We start from the raw sequence: 9312 nt of genomic DNA, 5'->3' as shown, positions 1-9312 counted from the left end.
CCAGTCTGACTCGCCTGACTTTTTGGATTTATTTTTATTTTTTTCAAAATGTATAAGAATGTTTGCCTGCATGTATGTCTGTGCACCACACACATGCCTGGTGTCCTCAGGGGACGGAAGAGGCCATCAGAGCACCTGGAACTAGAGTTACAGATGGCTGTGAGCGGTCATGCAGGTGCTAGACTAAACCTAGGTCCTCTGTAAGAGCAGTTAAGTGGCCTGGGAGTCACTGTGCACACCTTTCATCCCAGCACTCAGTAGGCAGAGGCAGGCAGATCTTTGAGTTCGAGGCCAGCCTGGATAACAGAGTGAATTCCAGGACAGCCAGAGAAACCCTGTCCGGAAAATAAAAGAACAACAAGAGCAATAACAATGAAGTAAAACACCAACTACCCTGAATGTAATCGTATTTAGGCAGCATTTTAGGGAAGAGACCCCAAAGGGACATGGGAGGAAACAGTCACGTATTTGAGGAGTGGCTTCGCTGAGTTCAGTCAGAGGGGCATGAATCTTAGGGTGGGGGGTGGGGAGAGTCATAATTATATTCAATTAAAGAAAGACCTAGCAAACTGCAGGGCACCAGCAAACACTTTCAATGCCGAATCATCCCACAGAGGGTGGTTAAAGTGCTGCCGTGGGGCCAGTGAGATGGTTCGCCTGGTGAAAATGCTCGCAGTCAAGGCCGAGGACCCGAGTTCAAGCCCCACACCCCATATGGTGGAAAAAGAGTGACTCCTACAGGTTGCCCTCTGGCCTCCACACCAGTGAATGTGGACCTCTCTCCATAAATGAACATAATTTTTTTAATATTTATTTATTTATTATGTATACAATATTCTTTTTTTAAAAAATATTTATTTATTTATTTATTTATTTATTTATTTATTTATTATGTATACAATAGTCTATCTGTTTGCCTGAAGGCCAGAAGAGGGCGCCAGACCTCTTTACAGATGGTTGTGAGCCACCATGTGGTTGCTGGGAATTGAACTCAGGACCTTTGGAAGAGCAGGCAATGCTCTTAACCTCTGAGCCATCTCTCCAGTCCCATGAACATAATTTTAAAAAATGTAAATTTACCATGGGATCTTTTCCCTTGATGGTTTTTTGAGACCAGACTGACCTTGATCTCATAGAGATCATCCCCCCCCACTCCCCACCCCGTCTCCCAAATGCTGGGATTAAAGGTGTGCCACCACCTAGCTACTACAGAATTTTTTTTTTTTTTTTTTTTTTTTTTTGGTTTTTCGAGGCAGGGTTTCTCTGTAGCTTTGGAACCTGTCCTGGAACTCCCTTTGTAGACCAGGCTGGCCTCGAACTCACAGAGATCCGCCTGCCTCTGCCTCCCAAGTGCTGGGATTAAAGGCGTGCGCCACCACCGCCCGGCTGCCTACTACAGAATTTTAATGAAACCTAACAGCCGAGTTTGAAGCAAGAGGATTGCATGTGTTTAAGGCCAGTCCTAGCCTGGGCTACACAGTGAGTTCCAGACTAGACTGGGCTACACAGTGAGTTCCAGACTAGCCTGGGCTACACAGTGAGTTCCAGACTAGCCTGGGCTACACAGTGAGTTCCAGACTAGCCTGGGCTACACAGTGAGTTCCAGTCTAGCCTGGGCTATACAGGGAGTTCCAGACTAGCCTGGGCTACACAGTGAGTTCCAGACTAGCCTGGGCTACACACAGTGTGATCTGATCTCAAACAGCAACCCCAAGCAGGTGAGAGGGTTCATCCAGTGAAGGTGCTTGCCGTAAAAGCCTGAGAATATGAGTTTGAGCCTTAGAGCCCACCGTAGGAAAAAACTGACTCTTGCAATTGACTCCTTTGACCTTCACTTTGCCGAGTGCGCACGTACACACACACACACACACACACACACACACACACACACTCAAAGAAACAGAGCTAGGCTTGCTTGTACAAGTCTGACATCCCAGCACTCAGGAGATGGATTCAGGAGGATCAGAAGTTTAAGGTCATTCCAGGCTCTAGGAGACCTTGTTGCAAAACAAAATTGCTTAGAGAATTAAGGCTACGACCTTAGCTAGACAGAAGAGGGGAGGGATATGGGGGGGGCCTGAGGTGCTTAATCCTCCCAGCCCTGGCCTCCCAGGCGGAAGCCCTTCTCTTGTGTCAGGACCGCCCACTCTGTGGCCTGTTCTCTGTCACAGTCGGGTAAGGCTGGCCATTTGTTGATTGGTTTCCTCCCAGTGTAAGCTGAGTCGAGTATCAATCTGGAGCGAATAGACACAGGAGCGGGAGATACGGCTCAGTGGGTAAAGGCGCTTGCTGCCAAGCCTGGTGACCTTAGGTCCAGCACCTGGAGCCCACATGGTGGGAAGAGGGATCCAGTTCTGGCCTCCACACGCATGTGACATGTACAGCCACAACGGCATGCAAGTGCACACGCAAAAATACACGCGCTGTTGAATAATGATTTTCGGCTGATACATAAATGAATGTAGAAAGAAAAACTGGCTGGACATTGGTGGAGCACGCCTTCCATTACACACTTGGGAGGCGGGGTCCTGGAACTCACTCTACAGACCAGGCTGGCCTCGAACTCAGGTCCAGCTACTTCTGCCTCCCAAGTGTTAGGATTAACAACCTGCGCCACCACCGCCTGGATTTCCCAGGTCATTTCTAAGTTAAAAAGTCAGTTCCTAACACGACTACTGGAAAGCAGCATTTGTTGCCCCGTTGAATACAATGAAGCAAGCTGTGGATGATTTTTACCAAGTGGGAGTGTTTCACGCTTTGGAACTGATGGGGTTTGTCCTCTGTTTTCCTTTCTCCGGCATGCTGCCCTGTTTATTTCTTTTTCTTTCTGCTCTGTGTAACTTTGGCTGTCCTGGAACTAGTTCTTTTTGTTTGTTTGTTTGTTTTGTTTTTGTTTTTCGAGACAGGGTTTCTCTGTGGTTTTTGGAGCCTGTCCTGGAACTAGTTCTTGTAGACCAGGCTGGCCTTGAACTCATAAAGATCTGCCTGCCTCTGCCTCCCGAGTGCTGGGATTAAAGGTGTGCGCCACCACCGCCAGGCGCTATTTTCTTTCTTTTGTTTTTCCTTTTTCCTATTGAGACAGGGTTTCTGTTTTATCCTGGCTGTCCTGGAACTCACTCTGTAGACCCAGTTGGCCTCAAACTCAGAGAATTGTGCTGCGTGTGTGTATGTGTGTGTGTGTGTGTGTGTGTGTGTTTGCACCTTCGTAAGAGTCAGAGCTCAGTGGCCATGTCTTTCCTCTCTCTCTCTCTCTCTGAGACATCGTTTCACTGTGTAACAAACAGCACTGGCTGTCCTGGAACTTGCTCTGTAGTCTAGGCTGGCCTTGAACTCACAGACGTCGCCCATCTCTGCTTCCCAAGTGATAGTATTAAAGGAGTGTGCCACCACTGCTCAGCCATGTCTTCCTTAACCATTCTGCACCTTTTTAAACCATCTAATTATGTATTTGTGTGCACATAAGGAGGTCAGAGGACAACCCGCGAACCTTGGTTCTTTCCTTCCACCATGTGGGTCCCGGAGATCTAAGCCAGCTCATGAGGCCAGACAGCAAGCGCATTTACCCCACCTAGCCATTCAACAGTCTATAGATGATCTTCAGACACAGGATGTCATGTAGTCCTGGCTGGCCTCGAACTTCTGACTCTCTGCCTCTGAAGTGTCGAGATTACAGACATACACCACCCTGCCTGGTACAATTTCAATATTTTTAAATTATAGACTTTATTTCAAGGCAGGTAAAGTTGAAGTACATAAAAACCTATTTTAGCTGTCAGTAAAAATAATTCAAATTTCGAGTTAAGCTCATTCTTTCACACGTGTGTGAAGAATTGCTGCCATCTCATGGAGATTCTGTATAAACTCCTACTTCGGGCTCATGAGCTTTCCTAGGGACAGATGCCTTTGACTCAGATCACCACAGAAGACACCTACCTCAGTTGTTAGACGTGTCCCGTGTCCCCCCTCTCCCGGCCCCGAAGGGGCCATCAGAGCCCCTGGAACTGGTGTTAGGATGTAAATGCTGGGAACCAAACCTGAGTCTTCAATAAGAGTAGTCAGTGTCCTTAACTGTTGAGCCTGTCTCTAGCGCGGCAAATAATCTTCTTCTTGTTGTTTTTTCAAGACAGGGTTTCTCTGTGTGTCTTTGGCTTTCCTGGAACTCTCTCTCTGTAGACCAGGCTGGCCTTGAACTCACAGAGATCCGCCTGCCTCTGCCCCCCAAGTGCTGGGATTAAAAGTGTGCGCCACCTGGCTCCACAAATAATTTTTTTAAATTAAAAATAAACAAAACCGGGGCTGGAGAGATGGCTCAGTGGTTAAGAGCACTGGCTGCTCTTCCAGAGGTCCTGAGTTCAGTTCCCAGCAACCACATGGTGGCTCACAACCATCTGTAATGAGGTCTGGTGCCCTCCTCTGGCATGCAGGCATACATTGAGGCAGAATGTTATATACATAATAAATAAATAAATCTTTAAAAAAAAATAAACAAAACCAGGCTGAAGAGATGGCTCAGAGGTTAAGAGCACTGACTGGTCTTCCAGAGGTCCTAAGTTCAATTCCCATCAACCACATAGTGGCTCACAGCCATCTATAATGAGATCTAGTGCCCTCTTCTGGCGTGTAGGCATACATGGAAGGAATGTTGTATACATAATAATAAAATAATCTTTAAAAAAATAAAATAAACAAAATCCATAAGGACCTTGATACTTGGATAGATGACCTAGCCAGGCACAATGGTGCATGCCTGTATTCCAAGGAGCTGAGGCCAGAACAACATGTGTTCAAGGCCAGCCTGGGTTATATAGTAACTTCCAGGACAGCCAAAACTATATAGTGAGACTCTGTCTCAGAAAAAGGCAGAGAGAGAGAGAGAGAGAGAGAGAGAGAGAGAAGAGATTGAGAGAGAGAGAGACAGAGACAGAGACAGAGAAAGAGAGAGAGAGAAGAGCTGGGAGGTGGCTCAGTTTGGTAGTTTGGTAAAGTGATGTCTTGCAATCTTGAGGACCTGATTTTGATCCCCAGCACCAATGTCAAAAGCTAAGAGCAGAGCGGTCATGTGGTTGTAATCCCTGGGAAACTGAAGCTTGGTAGCGATCCTGGGGCTCCCTTGGCCAGCAAGCCTAGCTGACTTGCCAGCCCCAGGTCACTGAGACACCAAAAACTCTAACAAGGGCTAGAAAGGTGAGTTGGGGCTTAAAAACACTTGCTGCTCTTGCAGAGGGCCTGAGTTCCTTTCCTAGAAGCCACACCAGATGGCTCACAACTGCCTGGAACTCTAGCAGCAGGGGATCCAGAGCTCTCTTCCGACCTGTTTGGGCCCCAGTGCATATTCAGGAGCATGGACACATACACACATGCACAAATAAATAGTAAACATAAATCCAAAAAGAAAACATAACAAACAAGAGAGATGGCTCCTGAGGAAGGACACCACGGAAGGCCTCCACACCCACATGTGTGCACATGTGAATACACACACACACATACACACACACATACACACACATACACACATACACACACATGCACACACACATACACACACATACACACATACACATACACACACATACACACATACACATACACACACATACACACACATACACATACACACATACACACACACATACACACACATAAACACACATACACACACATACACGCATACACACACATACACACGCATACACACACATACACACATACACACACATACAAACACATACACACATACACACATACACACACACATACATACACACACACACACATACACATATGAAGGCCTATATACCACACCTGCAGTGCAGCTGACCATATACTTGGCTTCTATTTTCAGTCAACAGATCTCGGCTCCTTAGAGCATCTTGGCTCCACCTCCCCTGTGCAGGCTGCACAATGTCCTCTTATGTTCCAGCCTCCCTGTTCTATTTCCTCTTCTGCAGCCAGGCTTTCCTGTCTGCCCATTGTCTGAGTGACTTCCTTGGTCCTCACTCTGCATCTCACAGCAGGTGCCTGGACCGCTTCACTTTGGCTGGAGCAGGGCACAGGGCATGGCACTTTAGGGTTCAGAGACAAGGTATCAGGTGATCTGGAGAGGCCAAGCAAGGCTCTGGGGGGACCACGAGGGGATGTTTTTCAGAATTCCATTTGGCTGCTTTCTTCTGCCTCTTCCCCTCACTGGAGGTGGGGGGCTTCCTCCTCCTCCTTCTCAACCTCCTCATTAGAATTATTTATTAGAAGTGTGTGTGTGAAGTGGAAAGATCTCCCATGCTCTTGGTCAGGCAGAATTAACATAGCAAAAATGGCAATCTTACCAAAAGCAATCTACAGATTCAATGCAATGCCCAGCAAAATCCCAGCAAAATTCTTCAGAGACCTCGAAAGAACAGTAGTCAACTTTATTTGGAAAATAAAAAAAAAAACCCAAGATAGCCAAAACATTCTGAACAATAAAAGAACTTCTGGAGGCATCACAATCCCTGACTTCAAACTCTACTACAGAGCTACAGTACTGAAAACAGCCTGGGGTTGGCATAAGAACAGACAGGAGGACCAATGGAACCAAATAGAAGACACGGATATCAATCCACACATCTTCGAGCACCTGATCTTTGATAAAGAAGCAAAAAATATCAAATGGAAAAAAGAAAGCATATATAACAAGTGGTGCTGGCATAACTGGATATCAACATGTAGAAGAATGAAAATAGATCCATATCTATCACCATGCACAAAACTCAAGTCTAGATGGATCAAAGACCTCAACATAAAGCCAACCACACTGAACCTTATAGAAGAGAAAGTGGGAAGTACACTTGAACGCATTGGTACACTTCCTAAATAGAACCCCAGCAGCACAGACACTGAGAGAAACAATTAATAAATGGGACCTCCTGAAACTGAAAAGCTTTTGTAAAGCAAAGAACACAGTCAACAAGACAAAATGACAGCCTACAGAATGGGAAAAGTTCTTCACTAACCCCACATCAGACAGAGGTCTGATCTCCAAAATATACAAAGAACTCAAGAAATTGGACACCAAAAGATCACATAATCCAATTAAAAAAAATGGAGTACAGACCTAAACAGTGAACTCTCAACAGAGGAATCTAAAATGGCTGAAAGACACTTAAGAAATGTTCAACATTCTTAGTCATGAGAGAAATGCAAATCAAAACAACTCTGAGATTCTATTTTACACCTGTAAGAATGGCCAAGATCAAAAACACTGATGACAACTTATGCTGGAGAGGTTGTGGGGTAAAGGGAACACTTCCGCATTGCTGGTGGGAATGCAAGCTGGTACAACCCCTTTGGATGTCAGTGTGGTGATTCCTCAGAAAATTAGGAAACAACCTTCCTCAAGACCCAGTTAATACCACTTTTGGGTATATATCCAAAGGATGCTTAATTGTGCCACAAGGACATGTGCTCAATATGTTCATAGCAGCTTTGTTTGTCATAGACAGAACCTGGAAACAACCTAAATGCCTCTTGATTGAAGAATGGATAAGGAAAATGTGGTACATTTACACAATGGAGTACTACACAGCAGAAAAAAATAATGACAGCTTGAATTTTGCAGGCAAATGGATGGAGCTAGAATTATTTTGAATGAGGTAACCCAGACCCAGAAAGACAATTATCATATGTACTCACTCATCGGTGGTTTTTTTTTTGTTTGTTTGTTTTGTTTTTCGAGACAGGGTTTCTCTGTGGTTTTGGAGCCTGTCCTGGAACTAGCTCTTGTAGACCAGGCTGGTCTCGAACTCACAGGCCTGCCTCTGCCTCCCGAGTGCTGGGATTCAAGGCGTGCACCACCACCGCCCAGCGGTGGTTTTTTTTTTTTTTTAATAAATTTTATTTATTATGTACACAGTGTTCTGTCTCCATGTATGCCTGCATGCCAGAAGAGGGCACCAGATTTCATTGTAGATGGCTGTGAGCCACCATGTGGTTGCTGGGACTTGAACTCAGGACCTCTGGAAGAGCAGTCAGTGTTCTTAACCTCTGAGCCATCTCTCCAGCCCTCATAGGTGGTTTTTAAACATAAAGCAAAGAAAGCGAGCCTACAAACCACAATCTTAGAGAAATTAGACAACAATGCAGACACTAAGAGAGACTTACATAGATATAATCTACATGGGAAGTAGAAAGTATAAAAAGACAAGATCTCCTGAGTAAATTGGGAGCATGAGGACCTTGGGGGAGGGTTGAAGGGGGAAGGGGAGAGGCAATGAGGGGAGCAGAGAAAAATGTAGAGCTCAATAAAAATCAATAAAAAAAAGAAGTGTGAATTCATGGGAGGGGCTTGTATGTTCACATGAGGGTGCACACACTTCCTTTTGTATTTGTGGACATCAGAGGAAAGCTTACAAGAGACCGTTCTCTCCTTCCGCCACGTGGGTCCCAGGGATCAAACCCAGATTGCTGCCGCAGTCTGCAGCAATCACCTCTATCCAATAAGCCATTTCGATATTTTTAATTTAATTGTTTTTTTTGAGCAGGGTGGCATTGAAACAAGATTTGTCCGTGTAGCCTTGGCTATTCTGAAACTCACTCTGTAGACCAGGCTGGCCTTGAACTCAGAGATCTGCCCGTTGCTGCTTCCTGAGTGCTGGGATTAAAGGTGTCACCACCACAGCCCATCATTTATTAATTTTTTGTTTGTTTTCTTGTTTTGTTTGAGACATAGTTTCTCTGTGTAGCAGCTCTGACTGTCGTGGAACTCACTCCGAGAGACCAGGTTGGCCTAAAACTTACAGAGATCCGCCTGCCTCTGCCTCCCCAGTGCTGGGATTAAAGGTGCGCGCCACCATTGTCCTGCTTTTATTTTGTTTCTGAGTCAGGGTCTTACTATATAGTCTTGGCTGGCTCTAAACTCACAGAGATCTACCCGCTTCCAGAGTTCTGTGATTATCGACACGAGCCACCATGCCCAGGCCAAATCATTATGTTCCAGATATTTTACGTGGATTATAATTTATACCAAGAATGACTTGGCTGGGCAGTGGTGGCACACTCTGGAGGCAGAGGCAGGTGGATCATTGTGAGTTTAGGGCCAGCCTGGTCTACAGAGCTAGTTCCAGAACTGACTCCATAGCTACCGAGAAACCCTGTCTCGAAAAACATAAACAAACAAACAAATAAATAAAAATGAAAGAGAATGACTTGTTATCCAGGCTTGGTAGCATAGGCCTGTATTGAAGCCCTTGTTTTATTCATTTTTGTTTTGCTTTTTAAGACAAGTCTTGGGTAGCCCAGGCTGGCTTCAAACTCCATATGTACCCGAGGCTGGTCTTT

Source organism: Microtus oregoni, unplaced genomic scaffold, assembly GCF_018167655.1.
Source record: "Microtus oregoni isolate MIOR12 unplaced genomic scaffold, Mior012 000003F_ref0000135, whole genome shotgun sequence".
Lineage (NCBI taxonomy): Eukaryota > Metazoa > Chordata > Mammalia > Rodentia > Cricetidae > Microtus > Microtus oregoni.
Note: the sequence above shows the minus strand (reverse complement) of the source record.